The sequence below is a fragment of the Rhinolophus sinicus genome, chromosome 17 (assembly GCF_057876585.1).
Source record: "Rhinolophus sinicus isolate RSI-liver-muscle chromosome 17, RSI-T2T, whole genome shotgun sequence".
Classification (NCBI taxonomy): domain Eukaryota; kingdom Metazoa; phylum Chordata; class Mammalia; order Chiroptera; family Rhinolophidae; genus Rhinolophus; species Rhinolophus sinicus.
In genome coordinates, this window is record NC_142517.1 from 149,915,437 (window position 1) to 149,935,315 (window position 19,879).

The 19,879-nt window shown below is 36.6% G+C and overlaps 1 protein-coding gene across 13 annotated transcripts in view; it reads left to right on the forward strand.

The window, feature by feature from the left end:
* The window catches only part of PKP4 (plakophilin 4), a 228,528-nt gene that overhangs the window by 48,654 nt on the left and 159,995 nt on the right, over positions 1–19,879 (forward strand). The window contains exon 2 of one of the 13 annotated variants that reach the window (XM_074336673.2): positions 8,438–8,551. The exons of the other annotated variants lie outside the window; for them this stretch is intronic. The gene's annotated coding sequence lies outside the window, so the exon portion shown is untranslated. The remainder of the gene's footprint in view (positions 1–8,437; positions 8,552–19,879) is intronic. 13 annotated transcript variants of the gene reach the window in all.

Consider the following 19,879-nt stretch of genomic DNA (forward strand, 5'->3'; position numbering starts at 1 on the left):
TGTTACGGGTTCTCTCACGTTTATCAAAAGAACAGAGGACATACATTGTATTAAGCAATCCCTAAGAAAGGATGTTTGGGGGCTTTGGGGCCCACAGACTTTCTCGAATGTGGACTACTAGGAAAAGCTTTGCAAATCTTAATTGCCAGTTGAAAGGTGCAGGGTAATGTGAATCCAGTGCTCTCCTTGGTGAGCTTCGTCCTCTATTGGAAACTTCCTGGATCCATAGACAGCCTCCACCTCTGCTTAGGGTGCTTCACCACAGGCTTGCCGCTGCCTTCTTTTTCCTTGGTTAGGCACATCCGATTTTCCCCACCCAAAGAGCATTTTATTTCTTAGACGTTCCATACGAGACATCTAAAATAGAAGTGAAGGTGCCAGTGAGAGAATGTTAGAAACCACTGCATATCCCAGGCAATTCCTAATTCCCACTGACAGTTCTTACATGTGTTTTGTGATAGTTTATAATTGACACACAGGTAGATACTGAGAGATCCAGCAGCTCTCAGAGTAGTCTCTCAGAAAGACCAGAGAATTGTTGGGCTGGCTGTAAAACAAGTGGATTGCCTTTTCAGGGTCTTTTTCTCCCACATCAAAGTGCCAGCTTGCTCCATCTTCACAAAACGTTAAATTAAATGTCTTATTTATCCCGGTACCTCTGATGATCAAAGTTGTATATGTTGTTATAATTCTTCTGAGTTGTGGGGGTACACACTTCAAGTGAACATATGGTATTTTTGACACAGCCTTCATAATCCTAGTAGGCTGATCGGGCATCAAGATTTTATATTTGCGCTATTACCTTAATTGTAGAGAGATTCTGGGGTGGCAGTGGAAAGTCATCCAACATGTGTTCTCTTTCTTTGCACTGCCAGGGTTCTAAATATTTATCAGCCATTACTTATTTATACTCTGTAATGCCATACTTTATTGGTGAATGTTCCACCCTTCTGAGGGCATGCGGCAGCTTCTCTGCAGTATCGAAGAGAAATATGAGCATGTCCCTATCAACCTATCAGTGAACTTCAAATCACAGTTTATGATCTTCAGATTAATAAAGGCAAGTGTCCCCTTCATGCCACCCCCCAAAAATAAAAATTAAAATGACACAAAAATGCACCTACGGCACAATATTTTAAACTCAAAATACTTATTTTTTGAGATTTGGTTATAATCACATTAATCTAGATTCTGATAGATTTTCAATTTATAATCAGTTCAGTTTGACAGACAAGTTATTTTTGTGCTCTAAATAAATGAAGTATTAAGTAAAAAGAGTAACAAAATTTTAAGAGATGTAAATGCAGGTAATCTTTGAGATATTTTATCACACTGTTTTAGAATCACTAAATGCTGCTTTTGATCTATTCATTAAATTAAGACACAACTATCTATATTTTTATTAGCAAAAATTAAAAACATGTTATTAAAATGTAGAATAATCTAGTCCTTTTATTTTCCTGCCCATTTAATCTGACCATTTTTGCAATATATTGAGACATAATCAAGACTTGGATGACAGCTTTCTATTGTGGGAATCATAGCTCTGATTTGTTGGGTCTCATTAAAAATACACTTTATCGATACACTAGATCTGCAGCTGCGAATTGAGAAAGTCCAGTGCGACCACGTCGTGACGTAAGTGGTGGTGTCTCCTGCTAATGGAATGTGGCTTCCTTGACTCGCGGTTATTTTTCTGAGTTCTTCTTTTTAAGAAAGTCAAAACCCTCACCTGAAAAGAAACAAGTTACCTAACTAGGAAGATTGAAAATGAAATCTGATTCTTTCTGACATTTTTAGTGCCAACTACTGAACAAAAGCCTCCTTTAGGGAAGCAGTTTGTTCAGTGGTTCTTTGAATATAAGCCATCTAATATATTAAACATTTTTTCAGTAAGTGCATCAGTATAGTGCCAGTTTCTGCTTTCCACTCCTCACATAGTAGAACCAGTTCTGTTAGCAGGCATTACATGAAATGCCCTAGCATATGTGTTGGACACCATTGAAAATACAGGCGTATAGGACAGGAATTCTGGTTTCAATAAACTGAAGTCTAAATAGGTGAGGCAACATTTTAAAGAGCACGTACAAGTGGGAGAAAATGAGCTCTGTGTGTTGTTAAGACTTTAACCAGATTAGTTAGGACTGGAGGAGTGAGTCATCAAAACAACAAAAAAAAAAAAAAAAAAAACAGGCAATTTCAGAACACTTTGAGGAATGAGTACCTTCTTAAGAATGAGGCACCTGCAAAGTATGTGTGTGTGTAGAAGGAAGAAATAATTTGGTGAAGCCTGAGACAGTGAGCTTTGTTTTACATTTGCTTTGCTTGAGGAGTTTGAAATGACAGGAGGTAGGTGGCTGTGCTCTGGAAGCCGCAGAAAGTGGAGGGCTGGGGCCTTGGGAGGGAGCAGGTGAAGGGGCTATTCCATTTCCCCAGCTTCAAACGTCTGATTCAAGGCATGGAAATAGCACATACAGGGGGGCTATGTTGAGAGGGACTGACTGCTAGCAAGGATGGCCACAGTTTGGGGACAGGCAGATGCAGTGGGGCACCTGCCGAATTTCCAACTAACTTGTGCATCTGATTTCTTGAATGATCTAGACTACTGTATCTAACCCCATTGTTCCCCTACCGGTCTCCATCCTTCAAAGTCCAGGGATTGATTCCTCTTGTTCCAAAAGGCCACATGTTGGTCAGGGAAGACCAGAGTGAGTTGGGAGAGGAGCCCTGAGAGAAAGGTAGGGGGGAGGGAGTATGCTGAAGTCTGGTCTCTAAAACCTATGTTAGTCTTCTACTGAGCTGTCAATCATCACAGAACCTTTTCTCAAATCCTGTAAGTTGGCTGTCTTTATTTTCCATGCATGTTATATTATGTTGACCAAAAGTGTGCTTTTTGGCTATTTGAGATACACAATTTTATTTGAATGCTATAACTTAACCAGTACTCCAAAACAAATGTTTTATTTACCCTTTGGAAGAAATGAATAAATTGGAGAATTTGCTCTAACTTTGAAAAATTAATGTACTATTTATCTGATTAATAACATTTGCTCAGTTAACTGTGTCACCTGAGTTTTCTTCTGGAAAGCAATGACTAACTGTATTTATGAAAGAGAGAGAGAGACGGATGCACCCTGAGACCAGTTAGGGAGACGTTTTCAAAGTGAAACACTTGTGTTCTGCAATTTAATTTTGTTCAAGCTTTCATACAGAAAACATTTATTTACTTTTCCTCTGACTATGACATGCCACTTAAATTTTACCAGTGAAATAGGAGTGTACGTAAATGCAAGCTAGTCATAATACATACCCATTCTGAATCAGACCCATTAGGTATTTAAAAATCCTGAGTAAAGCATATTTAGTCATAAAAATGGGTAGTATTAAAGCCAATAGAAATTGTATGGTATGAATTATATCTTAATTTTTAAAAATGTTATGATAATACCTTTCTGAAGAGGTTTTTCTGGTTGCTTACTGCAAACTTGAGGACGATTCTGTATCATCAAATATGCATTTGTAAGTATCTGTACCTTGGGGTGACCAGACTAGAAACACACAAAGCACTGAATTTTAATGAGGACAGGCTTCATCTTCAAATGTACAAAATAAAGACGATTGTCTAGATGCTTTCTGGATGTCGTGTGGACCGTTGGACCATGTTATCCTGAAGAGGTTTTGAAATTGCACTTTAGGTATTTAAATGCACTATTTTTTGAAAGCAAAAATTTTAAACATTATTAGACATTATGAATGAAGGCATGGTTCTGTAAAAGTTCATTTAAACTAGTGAATTTTGAAAAAATCGAACTTAATTAACATGCATGTGATGGCAGTGCCATGTCCGACCACAGCAGTGGTGGTGGTTTGTGGACTGATTGGCATGTAAAACCTTCCTGGGCACCTCTGTAAGTAGTTATTTTCATTCTGTTCTAGATTGATTAATAGATGTCTGTTACTCGTGGTGACTAAGCTTTGCATTTGTGTGAGTTTTGTGTTAACCTGTTGTTGAATTTCTGAATTGGAATGAATGACGACCCTCAGCTAGATTGTTGCCTGTGGAGAACAACTCGTGGTACAGACAAGGCCTCCTCAAACTCATATCCCAGAGCTTTGGAGTCACTGCTGTCCTGACGTCCTCTGCTTTACAGTTCTAAGAACTAGGCCTCGTATATATGAGAGCTCTAATTTATTCATTCATAATTCCCAAAATGTCCGTGTTTCCAAACTGGCTTCTCTCTTCCGGCATCGGGGTTACTGTTGAACCTAGAATCCTGTGAAAGGTAAAGAGATCATTTCAAGAGTGATTTCATTTCAGGACCATTTCTGTCCCTTCTAACAAAAGATCTAACAGAGAAGATCTCACTTTTTTGACTTCCTCAGACAGGGCCAGCATCTAGGTTTTCCTGGGCTGTGCTCCATACAATTCTGATGGGAATTACACATGACGGATCATAAGCACATTCTGATTCTGCCCTGGATGTTATAGTCTTTTTCTTGATTATTTTATAAAATACATTTACTGATTCTTAGTTTGTTTCCACACATATCCAATATTGCCCTTATTTTACTGATTTTTCTGAATTTCTTCTCCTGGGGGCAGACCTGTTTTTTTCTCTCTCTCTGGGTTTGGAGGAGCAGCTCCCTGTTGTATCTGGAGCCCCGTGAGGATACTGAAGCGAAATGGGTTGTGATTCTCCAGGACTTCTTTGGAGTTTCCTTAAACAGACCAGCTGGACAGTGAACGGCAAGGTTTCCTAGGACTGTAGTCATCGTTGTAACCCCAGGGACGTGGCACGTGAAGGATAGAAGAATAATTGCTTTCTCTTACAGGTTTTGCCTGATGTGTTCTTTTTGAAGTCTTCTGAAATGAAGTGGCTCTTTTCCCCACCGTGGCTTTCTAGGCCTTTCGTGTGTTTTACCCCTATTCTAAGTGGACTGACACCTTCGGCTTTTACTCTCTCCTCCTCCTCCTGGTCGATGCTACCTAGCTCTCGTCACTGCCGCCTTCACTGGGGCAGTGGTACCTCACTTGTTTGAATCCTGCGCCTCCACGTGCACCATCACATTGGGCGATCCATCTCTTTCCCTGCCCTCATGTTTCCTTCATCTTCTCATCTCCAGAGTTGTCTTTCTCTTTTTCTCCCCCTACTCCTCCTGCACCCAGAGAATGTTGGCATTCTCCGAACGCAGCACGTTGTGATGTTTCATACTTCTCTGTCCTTGTAGTAGCTCCCGTCTTCTCCAATGCCTCCGACTCTGGTATGTTTTATGCATTTTTACTGTTGCATTTATCATGCTTTTTTTATTCCTTGCTTACTAGACTGTTCTTTCAGCATCTCGATGGTTCTGAAACCTCAGACTACCTGGCATGTAAATGTTATTTCAATGGCAACACAGATTTGTTGTCATTCTTCCTTCAGTTTGTTTCATTTGTTCACTGAACAAACTCTGTTGAACACCTACTATGTTTTAGACACTTTTGTTGGTGCTGAAAATAGTGGTGACCCAGGGGGAAATCGTCCCTGCTCTCACTGAACCTAGACCTATGGTTGGGGTATACAGAACAGTGAATAGCAAATGAAAATATAGTCCACTGCATGCGCCATCTGTGGTCACAAAGCTTTGTAATGGCTGATATTTTTTTTCTTGTGCTTTCCTCAAAGAACTGTTTGGAGATGTTAAGTGTGAAAATGTGTCTTCCTGAAAACAAAATGTGGTATTAAGCATACAGAATCTAAACTGAATAAAAGACACTGAAAGAGAACCATCATTTGTCTAACTTTAAGTTGCAGAACACAAGGACAGAAAGAAAGGATTGTTATTACATTCATTAATCTACCTACTTAATTTTTTATGCCTTTTTTAAAAATTTATTGGGGTGACAATTCTTAGTGAAATTACATAGATTTCAGGTGTACAATTCTGTATTACATCATCTATAAATCCCATTGTGTGTTCACCACCCAGAGTCAGTTCTCCTTCCATCACCATATATTTGATCCCCCTTATCCTCATCTCCCACCCCCACGCCCCTTTTATGCCTTGTTAAGTCTAGAATTTTCTATTTTACTCTAAAGAGCTATGTACAAAATTGGAAATCAGTAGATGCATCATCGTATAAATCAGTGTTGTTAAAAGTGACTTTTTTACCTGTGCTTTCAGTAAAGCATCTTATAGATTAACATCTGTCCTAACATCTGGACATGGTTTAGGCAAATTCTTATACATCCCAGATGGGGAGTTGATTTCCCCAACCAAAATACCAGTATGTACCATACACCTAGCTTATTTCCAATAAATGTTCATGAGACAAGCATGAAAAATATAATTAAAACTTGCACCTGGCCTGGAGCAGGCTGGGCTCTTTTTCTGGAAAATCATTTATTCTTTCATTTAGAACTAAGTTTTCCAAGAAATTGGTACCCAGCTTACAGCCAAAACACAATTTCATGCTTAATTTTCTTGGCCAGGAGTCATTATTGAAAAAAAGCTTAAATTATTCTGTACCATTTTCTTAAAAGTACTTAATTAATGTTTTTCTTTTAATAGACTGACATCATTGGAAAAACTGGGGAAAGCCAAATTTTAATTTTGAAAGATGGAACAATACCTCTTTCTAGCTACTTTTACTCATTAATGATAATGATTATTATATTGTGGGATTTCCCAAAGGATATTCTTCAGAATGTTAATAGGTGGCCCTCAAAAAGAGTGGGGATCAGACAATCGTAAGATACTGAGATAGACGAGATTAAGCTGGTTCTTTTATTTTAAGATTTCTCAGAGTCTTTCAAATACTCCATACCACTGCTTCTCAAACTAGAAGGTGTATACGAGACACTGCGGATCTGATTCACAGGAAGATTCTGATTCGGTACCACGTTTCCCCGAAAATAAGACCCAATCTTTTTTGATCCAAAAGGCATAATAGGGCTTATGTTCAGGGCATGTCATCCTGAAAAATCATGCTAGGGCTTATTTTCCGGTTAGCTCTTATTTTTCAGGGTAACACAGTAGGTCTGGAGTGGTGCCTGAAATTCTGCATTTCTTACAAGCTCTGAAGTGCTGCCAGTTTACAGATCACACTGTAAATAACAAGGTTTTTAGGAATCTTGAAGAGGAAGCATGCTCTGCAGTATTTCACAGACTTATTTACCATAGGAACTTTACTTTTGACATATTAGGGATAGTTCATGGAGCATACTGTGAGAACTTTTAAGTTTTAAATTGAATTTTTCAAATGACAAACGAATTTTTAATTTCAATAGAAGTCTAATGCAGAACTTCTAAAAAGTTTCACACAGAACGTCTAGGTTAATATCAGCTGGACAGCCTACTATAAATCTGAAGACAGTGAAAAATCATTTAGCTACTTCATGTAAAAAGAAAAATCAGTATCATGAACTAAAAAGACGACCACTGCATAAGGTAGCAGGTTATTACTAGATTGCATACTTTTTATTTTTAATAGACCTTATTAATATTTTTAAATGCCCGTCTTTAATTAAACAAAATATTTTTATTGCCACTAGTAATTCGCTTATAAATGACCATATTCCTAAATCCCCATGTGTGCTGAGCTAGTGATTTCATTAGTCTTTAATTTTTGTTTATACTAGCATTTGATATGAAAGACTAATGATACAAACAAATCTTTAAACAGCTTGAGATTTGATGTGGCTTATCACATCCTTGATTGCAAATGAAATAAAACAACAGTATAGGGAGGTTTTAGAGAAATCTATTGAACTAAAGCAAATTTTTAAATACACAGCTTAATAAAATTAATGCATTATAGGTGGGCTTTTCCCCACCTGCGTCCTTCTGCTGCACCTGGAATAGTATCCCCGTTTATACGTGCCTGTGGAAACCCTTCCTTGAGCACCTGCATTCTGCATTTGAGCTCTCATATCTTGTTTCCCTCAAGCTGCATTTTATTGTAATCTGTTCGTTTAAGTCTTGTCTTCCCTTTTAGATTGTAAATTGGATTAGAGGTCAGATTCTTATTTATCTTTATACTTTCAATAATACCTAGTTTATAGTGTGGTACATAAGTGGGAGATCAATAATGCATGAAATAAATGATATCTTCATAAGATAATTCAGCATGTAAAATGTAATTTTTTAATCTTATGGTACTTAAAAATAATGTAAGTTCATTTTTTTCTTTATCCTCATTTCCTCTCTTGACAGTTGCATCAGCTAGTATTACTTATTCATTGTGTAACAAGTCATCCTAAATCTCAGTGGCTCAAACCGTGGGGTTTTTTTGGTTTGTTTGTTTGTTTGTTTTTTGTTGTTTTTTTCAAACCGTTGTTTTTAATGTCTCACAATTCTAGGTGAGCTGGGAGGTTCTTCTGCTGGCCTCGCTCAGATGGCTGCAGCAGCTGGGGATTTGGTCAGGGAGGACTTTCTAAGATGGCCTTTCTTACAGGTTGTGAGGTCTTGGCTGGAGTGGCTGGAATCACGGGGCCTCTGCCTCTGTGGCATCTTTGAAGTTCGAGCTTTTTCACAACATAGTGATTTCAAGGTTCCAGAAGAGAAAACGGCAAGTTCTTTTAAGATTTAGCCTCAGATCACTGCCACATTCTGTGTCTCAAGAGGCCAGCCCTACGTTCGAGTGGTGGGCAGTGGGTTCTGCCTCTTCCTGAGAAGAGCAGCAGATGCAAGGTGACCTGGTGTTATCTGTATGTATTTCTTCCCGCTAAATTAAGTGAGAACTTTAGTGCAATCTTACTTTCTTCAGCTTCTCACCCCTCATGGTGCTATCATGGGGAGTGTACGTGTTTAGACTTCATCTTCAGTTTCCTGAATTATTTGCTCAGCATTGTTTTCTTGTGTACTCATCCTTCCTCTGTCATTTGCCATTTGTTTGCAGAATTTCCATTAAAGATTGTTGAAGCCACACTCTGAGTCGTGGTATGTCCTAAAATGCCTTTATTTTGCTTTCTTTTTGAATTATAATTTTTGGTCAGTACCTGAAGCTATTGCTATATCCACTGTAGTTGATAAGAGGTCTGACGCCAAACTGATTTCCATTCCTTTGTAGGCAGTTTATTTTTCCTCCATGGTAACATTTACAGTCTTTTCTTTATCTTTGGAACCAAGAAATTTCAGTGGATTGGGTCTACGTGTAGTTTATCTGTTTCGTTCATTTTCTTCACTAATTGGCTCATTTTAAATGATTAGCTTTCAGCTCTCAGAAATTTTTATTATTTCTTTTAATATTTATTCTCCCTTTTTTTTCTCTTCCTAGGACTCTTAGTAAATAAGCATAACTCCTGTATCTAGTCTGTAGTCTTCAAATGGTTCTTTTATCTTTTTCATCCCTTTTTCTCTTTTTTGGTCTCAGAGAATTACTTAGATCACTGTTATGAAATACTCTTTTGAAAACATTATTCATGCATTTCATTGATGAGATTTTTGTTTTTATCCTGTAACTTTTTTATTTTTTTCGAGATCTTTGGCTGTTTCTCTTTCATATATGCAGTTTTCAATTTAAACACAAAGGATATTAGTTTTATCTATTCCACTTTATTTTTTCTGTTGAGGGAATTTGGTCCCTTCTGGGCATCAGTAGCTGGCTGTGGCCCTGTTATGTCTGGATCAGCCCTTCTTTGCCTATGGCAACTGCTAGAGCATGTCTAGGCGGGGCAGACCACCCTGCTGCACTGTTTCTAGTCTACTCTTGATCATCTGATCTTGACCGAGACCTAAGAGCCTAAAATTTTGGAGCCTATATCCACCAACTCCAAGCAGCCTTCCTCCCAACTGCTCCAGCCTCTAAAGCAGGCTCTTCTCTCTTTTGTGTTATGGTTTCCTCTGGTTATGTTGCCATAGGTCTACAGCTATTGTTTTTCGGACTTTATGGCACACAGAAGGTATTTAAAATTTTTTCTAGACTAATTGTATTAACTTAAAAGAGACAAAATTCCTTTTCTGAATTTCAAGGAATTGTGAGTTGGAAAAGAGTAGAAATGTATGTTCATGTTGCCTCTTGATCCAGCCATCCCTCCTTAGAGTTGTAACTACATACTTACCATACTGATTATCTCCATCTTGTCTTTTTTACACCCTTCAACATTCCAGTCTTCTCCTTTTCCCTCATATGCTATAAAGGGTCCCCAATCCCTCCGCCTCCCCCCCAAAAAAGGTGAACCTGTGGTACTTTCCAAAAAGAGACTTTCATTTTTCCTTCTATGCTGTCCATAAGAAAGAAGATACTTTTTGGAAAGGTTGAATATATCAAAGTGAAATCTGTATTTATCCAACATAGAATTTTTACTTTTTACTAACAGTTTTTCAGTGTTTGCCTGTTGTTACAGAGACCATATATAACTCCAGGGAGCACCATTCACATAGAATACAATGAGCAGTGCTGACCCTGATGTTATATATTAACCATGAGTTTCATTTTCAGAAATTTTTATTGAATTGTACATGGGGTTGAGGGCGAATTCCATCAAAACATTTATGAGTCATAATATCTAGTGTAGTTTTATAACCAGAAGTAGTTCAATTGATAAGTGTTTTGCCATTTCACTGTTGTTGTACTGATATCTCACGGAGTATGAATTTGGAATTTTCTAATTACTAATGAGGTTGAACACCTCATTATTGGCCATCTAGATTTCCTCTTTTCTGAGAGGCTTATTCACACCTTTCGCTTATTTTTATATCAGGTATCTTACATTGGTCTTTTGATTGTAAAAATAAATCCGTAAGCCAAAATGTTGTGCATAGTTTATTCTCTAGAATCAATATACTGTTTGGCATATAGCTCCCTTCTGAAAAAACTCTTACCAAGAAATTTTAATTTTTTGCATGAACTCTGTGATTAGAAGATTAGTATGTAACCAATTATCTCTAGGCTTCCTAAACAGTTGCAGATTTGGGTAATGCTTCTTATTGCCAGGATATTTTAAAACTAACTGTGGACAGTTTTATCTAGTACTCCTTTTAGAGTTCTAGAATAGATTCCGTATGGTCCTGAAGGTGTTTACCTGTTGAGGCATACTCCTCATTTCCCAATACTTTATTATTATTATTATTATCATCATCATCATCATCATCAACCTCCTCCTCCTCCTCCTCCTTTTTTGTAATATTTCTTCCAGTTTCATTTTAAGTAAAGCAAAGAAACTTATCTTTGCTACATATAGGATACTCAGTAATTTTTTCTACTTTTACTGTTATAATGTTTTGTACATCTAATGCTTATTTAACAAACTTTTATTAAAAGTATAGTTGAAATACAATATAATACTAGGTTCAGGTGTACAACATCGTAATTCAACGTTTATATACCTTACCTAGTGATCACCGTAATAATTCCGGTAACCATCTGTCACCATTCAAACTTAGAACGATATTATTGACTGTATTTCCTATGCTGTACTGACTTATTTTATTACTGGAAGTTCATACTGTTTAATCCCCTTCACCTTATCACTCTTCCCCGCATCAGTTTCTCTGTGTCTGTGACTGTTTCTGTTTTGTTTTACTTTTTAGATTACACATATACGTAAAATCATATGGCATTGTCTTTCTTTGTCTTTCCTATTCACTTCACATAATACCCTCTAAGTCTATCCATTGTTGCAAATGGCAAGATTTCATTATTCTTTATGGCTGAGTAATATTCCATTCTTCTTTATCTGTTTGTTTATTGACAGACACTTACGTTGTTTCCAGATCTTGGCTATTGTAAATAATGGTGCGGTTAACATCGGGGTGCATATATCCTTTCAAATTTAGTGTCTTTGGTTTCTTTGGATAAATACCCAGAAGTAGAATTGGTGGGCTGTATGATAGTTCTATTTTTAATTTTTTGAGGAATCTCTATGCTGTTTTCCATACTGGATACACCAATTTATAATCCCACCAACAGTGCAAGAGGGTTCCTTTTTCTGTTTATCCTCCCCAGCACTTCTTTTTTTTTTTTTTTTTTTGATGATAGCCATTCTGACAGATATGACGTGATATCTCCTTGTAGTTTTCATTTGCATTTCCCTTATGTTTAGTGATGTTGAGCATCTTATATGTCTGTTGGCCATTTGTATTCATCTAGAGAGAAATGTCTATTCAGGTCCTCTACCCAGTTTTTAATTAGATTGTTTTTTGTTTTGTTTTTTGATAGTTGAGCTGTATGATACATACATACACACACACATACATACATATATGTGTATATATATGTGGATATATATACACACATATATATATATTGAATATTAATCCATTCTCTGATATATAGCATAGACAAGTATTTTCTCCTATTCAGAGGTTGCCGTTTTATTTTGTTGACAGTTTGCTTTGCTCTACAAAAGTTTTTAGTTTGATGTAGTCCCATGTGTTTATTTTTGTTTATGTTTCCCTTGCCCGAGGAGACATATTTAAAAACATTGCTAAGACCAGTGTCAAAGAGTTTGCTGCCTGTGTTTTCTTCTAGGAGTTTTATGGTTTCTGTCCTTACATTTAAGTCTTTAATCCATTTTGAGTTTATTTTTGTATATGATGTAAGCAAGTGGTCCATTTTCTTTCATTTTTTTTCATGTAGCTGTCCAGTTTCCCCGTTTATTGAAGAGGCTGTCTTTACTCCATTATATATTCTTGCCTCCTTTATTGGAGATTAATTGACTATATAAGCATCGGTTTATTTCTGGGCTCTCTATTCTGTTCCAGCTATGTCTGTTTTTGTTCCAGTATCATAATTTTTTGATGACTATAGCTTTGTAGTATAGTTTGAAATCAGAGATCATGATACCTCCAACTTTGTTCTTCATTCTCAAGATTGCTTTGGCTGTTCCAGGTCTTTTGTAGTTCCATACAAAGTTTAAGAGTATTTGTTCTACTTCTGTGAAACATGCCCTTGGACTTTTTATAGGAATTGCATTGAATCTGTCGATTGCATTGAGTAGTATAGACATTTTAGCAATATTAAGTCTTCCCATCCATGAACATGGCATATCCTTCCATTTATTTGTGTTGTCTTCAATTTCATGTATCAATGTCTTAGAGTTTTCCGAGTACAGGTTGTTTACCACCTTGGTTAAATTTATTCCTAGGTATTTTAGTCTTTTTGTTGCAGTTGTAAATGGGATGGTTTTTTAAATTTCTCTTTCTGATAGTTTGTTAATTAGAGTATAGAAACACAACAGATTTTCTGTATATTAATTTTGTATTCTGCAACTTAATTTATTCTAATAGTTTTTTGGTGGAATCTGTAAGGTTTTCTATACATAGTCATGTCATCTGCCAGCAGTGCAGTTTTATTTTATTTTTTCTAATCTAGATGCATTTTTTTTCTTGTCTTACTGCTGTTGCTAGGACTTCCAATACTATGCTGAATAAAAGTGGTGAGAGTGGGCATCCTTGTCTTTTTCCTGATCTTAGAGGAAAGTTTTCAGCTTTTCACTACTGAGAATGGTGTTTGCTGTGGGTTTGTCATATATGGTCTTTATTATGTTATGGTATGTTCCCTCTATCACCACTTTCTTGAGTTTTTTGTTTATTATACATGGATGTTGAATTTTGTCTAATGGTTTTCCTACATCTATTGAAATAATTATATGAATTTTATCCTTTATTTTATTAATGTGGAGTAGTACGTTGATTGATTTGCAGATAATTGAAGTATCCTTGCATCCCTGGTATAAATCCCACTTGATTGTGATGTGTGATCCTTGTAGTGTATTGTTGAACTTGGTTTACTAATATTTTGTTGAATTTTTACATATGTTTATCACGGAGATTAGCCTATAATTTTCTTTTTTCTGTAGTATTTTTGTCTGGTTTTGGTATTGAGCTATTTCTAGCTTCAGAATCAATTTGGAAATATTCCTTCCCCCTGAACTTTGTTTGTTGGGAGGTTTTTGATGAATGATTCAATTTTGTTATTAGTAATCAGTCTGTTCAGAATTTCTGTTTCTTCCTGAGTCAGTTTTGGAAGATTGTATTTTTCTAGGAATTTGTCCATTCTTCTAGGTTGTCCAGTTTGTTGGTGTATGATTGCTTGTACTAGTCTCTTCTGATCTTTTGTGTTCTGTGGTGTAGTGTTTAATTTCTCTCTCATTTCTGATTCTGTTTGGATCCTCTCTTTTTTTCTTGTAAGTCAGTCTAAAGGTTTATCAGTTTTATTCATCTGTTCAAAGAACATGCTCTTAATTTCATTGATCTTGTCTGTTGTTTGTTTTCATTCTCTATTTCTTTCATTTTCACTCTGATCTTTATTCTTTCCTTCTACTAACTTTGGGCTTTGTTTGTTTTTCTTGTTCCTTTAGGTATAAGGTTAAATGGTTTTTTTGAGATTTTTCTTGATTCTTGAGGTAGGCCTGTATCAATATAAATTTGCCTCTTAAAACTGCTTTTGTTGTGTCCCATAGATTTTTGGAACATTGAGTTTTCATTTTCATTTGTCCCAAAGTATTTTTTAATTTCCTCTTTGACTCATTGGTTGTTTAGCCTCCACGTATCTGTGCTTTTTTCTGTTTTCTGCTTGTGATTGATTTCAGTTTTCATATTGTTGTGGTTGGAAAAGATGCTTGACATGATTTCAGTCTTAAATTTCTTGAGACTTGTTTTGTGACCTAACGTGATCTGCCTTGGAAAATGTTTCATCTGTACATGAAACAAATGTATTCTGTTGTTTATGAATGGAATGTTCTTTATATATCTATTAAGTGTATCTGGTCTAATGTGTCATTTAAGTCCAGAGTTTCCTTGTTGATTTTTCTGTCTGGATGAAATATCCATTGTTCTTAGTGGGGTATTAAAGTTCCCTGCTATTACTGTGATACTGTCAGTCTCTCCTTTTGTGTCTGTTAATATTTGATTTATGTATTTAGGTGCTCATATGTTGAGTGTGTAGATGTTTACAAGTATTATATCTTTTTGTTCTATTTATCCCTTTATCTTTATGAAATGCCTTTCCTTGTCTCTTGTTACAGCCTTTGTTTTGAAGCCTATTTTGTCTGATACAGATATTACTAACCCAGCATTTTTTTCCATGCCATTTGCATAAAATATATTTTTCCATTTCTTTACTTTCAGTCTATATCTTTAGATCTGAAGTGAGTCTCTTATATGCAGTGTATTTATAGATCTTGTTTTTAAAATCCATTCAGCATCCCTGTGTCTATTGATTGGAGCATTTAGTCCAATTATATTTAAAGTAATTATTGATAGGGATGTACTGATTGCCATTTTGTTGTTTTCTGACTGTTTTTGTAATTCTTCTCTGTTCTTTTGCTTTCTTGTAGTTTGATGACTTTGTTTAGTGTTATGTTTGGATTCCTTTTTCTTTATTTTTTGTGTATTTATCGTAGACTTTTGGTTTGTGATTATGTTGAGACTCATGTATAATAACTTGTGTATATAGCAGTCTATTGTAAATTGATGGTCGCTGAAATTTGAATGCATTCTAAAAGCACTACATTTTTATTCCTCACCCTTAACAAAATTTTACTATTCTGTATTACACATACCTTTGAATCAAATTAAAATATTCCTGCTTATTTTCTGTCCTTTATTACTTCTCTTAATTTGTACTTAGGCATCATTATTTTACCAGTTTTGAAATAGTCATCAAACATATTTTCTGAGTGTTCAGAATAAAATGATGAGATGTGTGTTGTACTCCAGGTTACTAATGCAAAAGAGGAGAGAAGAAATATGTGGAGTCCAATTTATTTCACTGAATAAGATGAAATATAGTATGCTTAGTATACTTTGACCAAAAATTAACATAAAGAGAGTAGAAATGAGTAAATAGAAGAAAATCCAGTATCTAGTTGACCTTCTCTTCCAGAGATATTTAGCCCAGAGATAATTTTGTAGATTAGTGTCATTTGTGGTTAAAGAGATTATAGGTTTTTTCCCCATTTATTATAGCCATACCCATATATTAAATCCACAGCCTGCATATATTACATCTACAGCTTTGAGATTCAGTATTTGACTAGAGTTTATGTGGCCTGCAGCTGTTAGCAGAAAAATTTTCAATTATACTTTAGACTGAGATACACACACAATTATACTAACAGTTTCACATAAAAGCTTCTTTGTCTTCACTAAAAATTATTTATGTGAAAACACACAGTCAGCCTTCTAAAAAGTGTTTTTACAAGGCTCCAAAGAATGCAGTTCTACTGGTAGACCTGGGCAAAGGAGCAATTTAATAAGTAATTGCTGGGATAAAATGAACACACTTTTTAGACTTGGTCACAGAACCTCTCTGAGCTTTGTACAGTCAGAGAGAGAGAAACAGTCCGCAAGCACTAAGATTTCCAGTATTCATCATGCCCCCAGAAAAGCACAGCTTCCTAACCTTCAGTTGCCTTTTTATAGGGAGGTTTGGTATTGTTGACAGCTGTTCTGAAAACTCCTGAGTAACATTCAACATCAATTCAGAATGTAGAAGTTGTCTTACCTTGGTGTCAGCCTCACGATGCAGGGAATTTTTAGTTTCCCTTTCCTAATACATTCCCAGTGCAGGAGCCCTTCTGTATCATTCCTCCTACTTGATCATCTGAGTTGTGATTAAAAACCTGCCTTGATGGGGAATGTGCCACCTTTACAGGCAACCAGTTCTTGAAATTTTGGACGTTTGAGTGTTTACTCCTAAAGGAAAGACCTTCCTGAGCTTGCCCTCATGGCTTTAGCCTTTAATTTTGATTAAAAGTAACATAAACATAAGCCAAATTTGATTCAGTGTATAAAGACAATAATAATGTAGGCTCACACAAGTTTTTTATAAAACCATTAGTTTTTTGTTTTTTTTTTGTCTAGTTTCTGAGTATTGTAACCTAAGAAGTCTAACCTTGCTTGTCCATGGCAGTCCTTCAAAGGTTTACAGCTATTGGCCTGTCTGCATAGTCCTTTCTTTAGGTGAGACTTTCTCTTTCTGGTCTGTTAACTGTTCTTTCTCTGTCGTCTGCCAAGGTTTGAGCTCATAAGGAACAGGAGCTGTCATTCATTTTATCTCCATTCCTGTGCCTGGAAATAATGACCGAATCTTTCACCATCCTACTTGTCTTCTCTTAAATGGATGTATTTGTGTCCATTTCTGTAAATGTGTCACCTATAACTGGAAGTGGGTGTGACCCAAGGAACCTGAAGGAAAGGTGTACGCTCATTTATCCCCCTCTCCCTATCATCTTTTTTTTTAAATAAAGGCATTATTTTAATTTTATCGGGGAATATTGGGGAACAGTGTGTTTCTTTCTTTGGGGCCCATCAGCTCCAAGTCAAGTTGTTGTCCTTCAGTCTAGTTGTGGAGGGCACAGCTCAGCTCCAAGTCCAGTTGCCATTTTCAATCTTAGGTGCAGAGGGCACAGCCCACCATCTTGAACCAACAACCTTGTTGTTGAGAGCTTGCGCTCTAACCAGCTGAGCCATCTAGCCACCCCTCCGGAAGCTCAGCGGCAGCTGTTGTCTTCAATCTAGTTGTGGAGGGCGTAGCTCACTGCCCTATGTGGGAATCGAACCAGCAACCCTGTCATTCAGAGATCATGCTCTAACCAACTGAGCCACCATGCTGCCCTCTTAGCACCTTAAATAGTGATAATAATATAGCATAAGATCACCTTGCCTTTTGGGCAGCCTTGTCTTATTCATGGTTCCTTCATTCTCTCTTGAACCTAAAGTATCTAAATCTTTTCCCTCCCCAATGTCTTGCTGAGCTAACCTAAATACAAGACCCTACGTTTATTCCTATTGCTTTATCTCATAGAGGCAGCTCATTATTGCAGTTTAGCAATGTTATTCATAATTTAATCATCTGGTAAAGTCAGTATTATTAATCATTGAAGAATCTGAGCATGCCTTATGTGTTATTATGTACATTATGGCTAAAATTTTGGTTAGGGTTGTGTCAGTATCCGAGATCCTTGGCATTACATTACAAATCTCTATAGGATATGGTTCGTTCAGCTTTTTACACATTGTTAGAGTCAGCAGTTGCCCTTGTGCCGGCCCCATTTCTGTGCTGCTTATAATCTCATGAGAACTTCTAACATCATACATGTCTCACCAGCGTCTAGACATTCTGCATTTCCATGGTTATGCTGCCAAAGACAGAAATTAGACCAGCATAACATGACTTTTCCTTGGTGTACCCCTGCTTAGTTCTCAGAAATCATCTCTTGGATAAAATCCTTTGAAGAATCTCACCTAAGATCTGTCTAGCTCTCTAGTTTGTAACACGAACAGAGTCTACTTTCTTCTTTCCAAAAACAGAAATGGCATTTTCCTGCTTCATTTCCTGGCAACTCTTCCATCCGTTGGTATTCTCCAAAGAGCCCCCCAAATGGTCCAGCAACCTATCTGTAAGTTTTCTTAGGTTCCTGGAATGTGATCGTGCAAATTACGCACATTGAAGTCATTGAGGGAAGCACGAGGCCTAATTTCTCACAGTCTCTTTGCTACCTAAGTATTCGTTGCTTTTTTTCTTTGCCGATGGGAAGAAGTTATAATATCATCCTGTGGTTCTAGTTGGAGCCTGAGTCCTACAACTCCTTAAATCAGGGATGTCCAAACTGCAGCCCGCGATCCATTGTTAATTGGCCCGCAGCAAATTCCAAAAATATATTTAGTTTACTTAAATAAACCAGGTGAGGCAATACGTACTTCACCTCCAGTGAGTGGCCCGGCTGTTTGTGTATTTTATCACATATGGCCCTTGGTGAAAACTGTTGAAAAAAGTTTGGACATCCCTGCCTTAAATTGTTATAAGAACTACAAGAAAATGGACAGAAAACCTTAATTGGTTTATAACTTGTCAGTATTGTGGCATCCCCCCTCTGTCCTGTGTTGGCTGTGGTATTTTGGGATTGTACAGGAGATGAGGGATAGGGAAGTGACTCCCCCTCAGATATGGTCACCAGTTTTCATCGCATGGGTGTTAATGATTGCTTGCAATGTTTCCCAGTCTTTGAGGAATCAGAGAAGGAAAACATCGTCCTGGCCTATGTAAATTTCTCCTGTTACATAGTATTTTCTTTTACCAAGGTGTAAGTTCTTCGCAAATTCTTTCTATAAACTTTAGTGTTGTTATTCCATCACTTGCGTCTTGCTATACTTGGCCTTGATCTGATTCATATTTTGCCACCTCAGCTAGAAGATGAGCCACTAATGGTCAGTGACCCTGCCTTGTGTCTGTATCCCCTTATCACCCTGCTCAGCATATGGTGAGAGCAGTACTCAGAAAATGCTCACCTAGTTTCATTTATTCTGGACAAAGTCGTCAAAGTAAATATTATGAAATTAAATATGGTACACTTACAGTGATGGAACTTAATTACAATCATATCATTCTATATCTTTCTTTAAACAGTAAAGCTCCTCCTACTTATAGTAAAGAATTAGTAAATAATTACTTCCCCAGTGACATTTCTATTTCTCCTTTTTCAAATTCTTTGTTCACTGAATTTTTGCTTCTCTTTTTCTAACACATTGGTTATTATACACATTTCATGATATTATACTCTTGACATTTAAAATTTTGATTCTTGGCATTATTTGTTTCACTGTTGCATAGTAACATTTTTGTTCTTTGCAACCATCTGCTTATTTTAAGGTGTGTGATTTTTTTCAATGGCATGGAATACTTTGATATCTTTAAATGCCTTAAATGTTAATCTGGGATCTTTACATGTGACATTTTTTTCTTCGTAGACCTCATACCTGGTCTTTAATGAGCACCTGGCAAATACAGAAATGGGTTATTTTATCCAGTTGATGATATTTTAAGTGTATTTTACATCTCAGCACACCACATACACTAAAAAATAAAGATTGCCATAAAATCATTCCATTGTGCTATATAAAGAATTAGTAAGCTCATTTTTATAAGTGAGGAAAGGGGGGCTCACTGAGG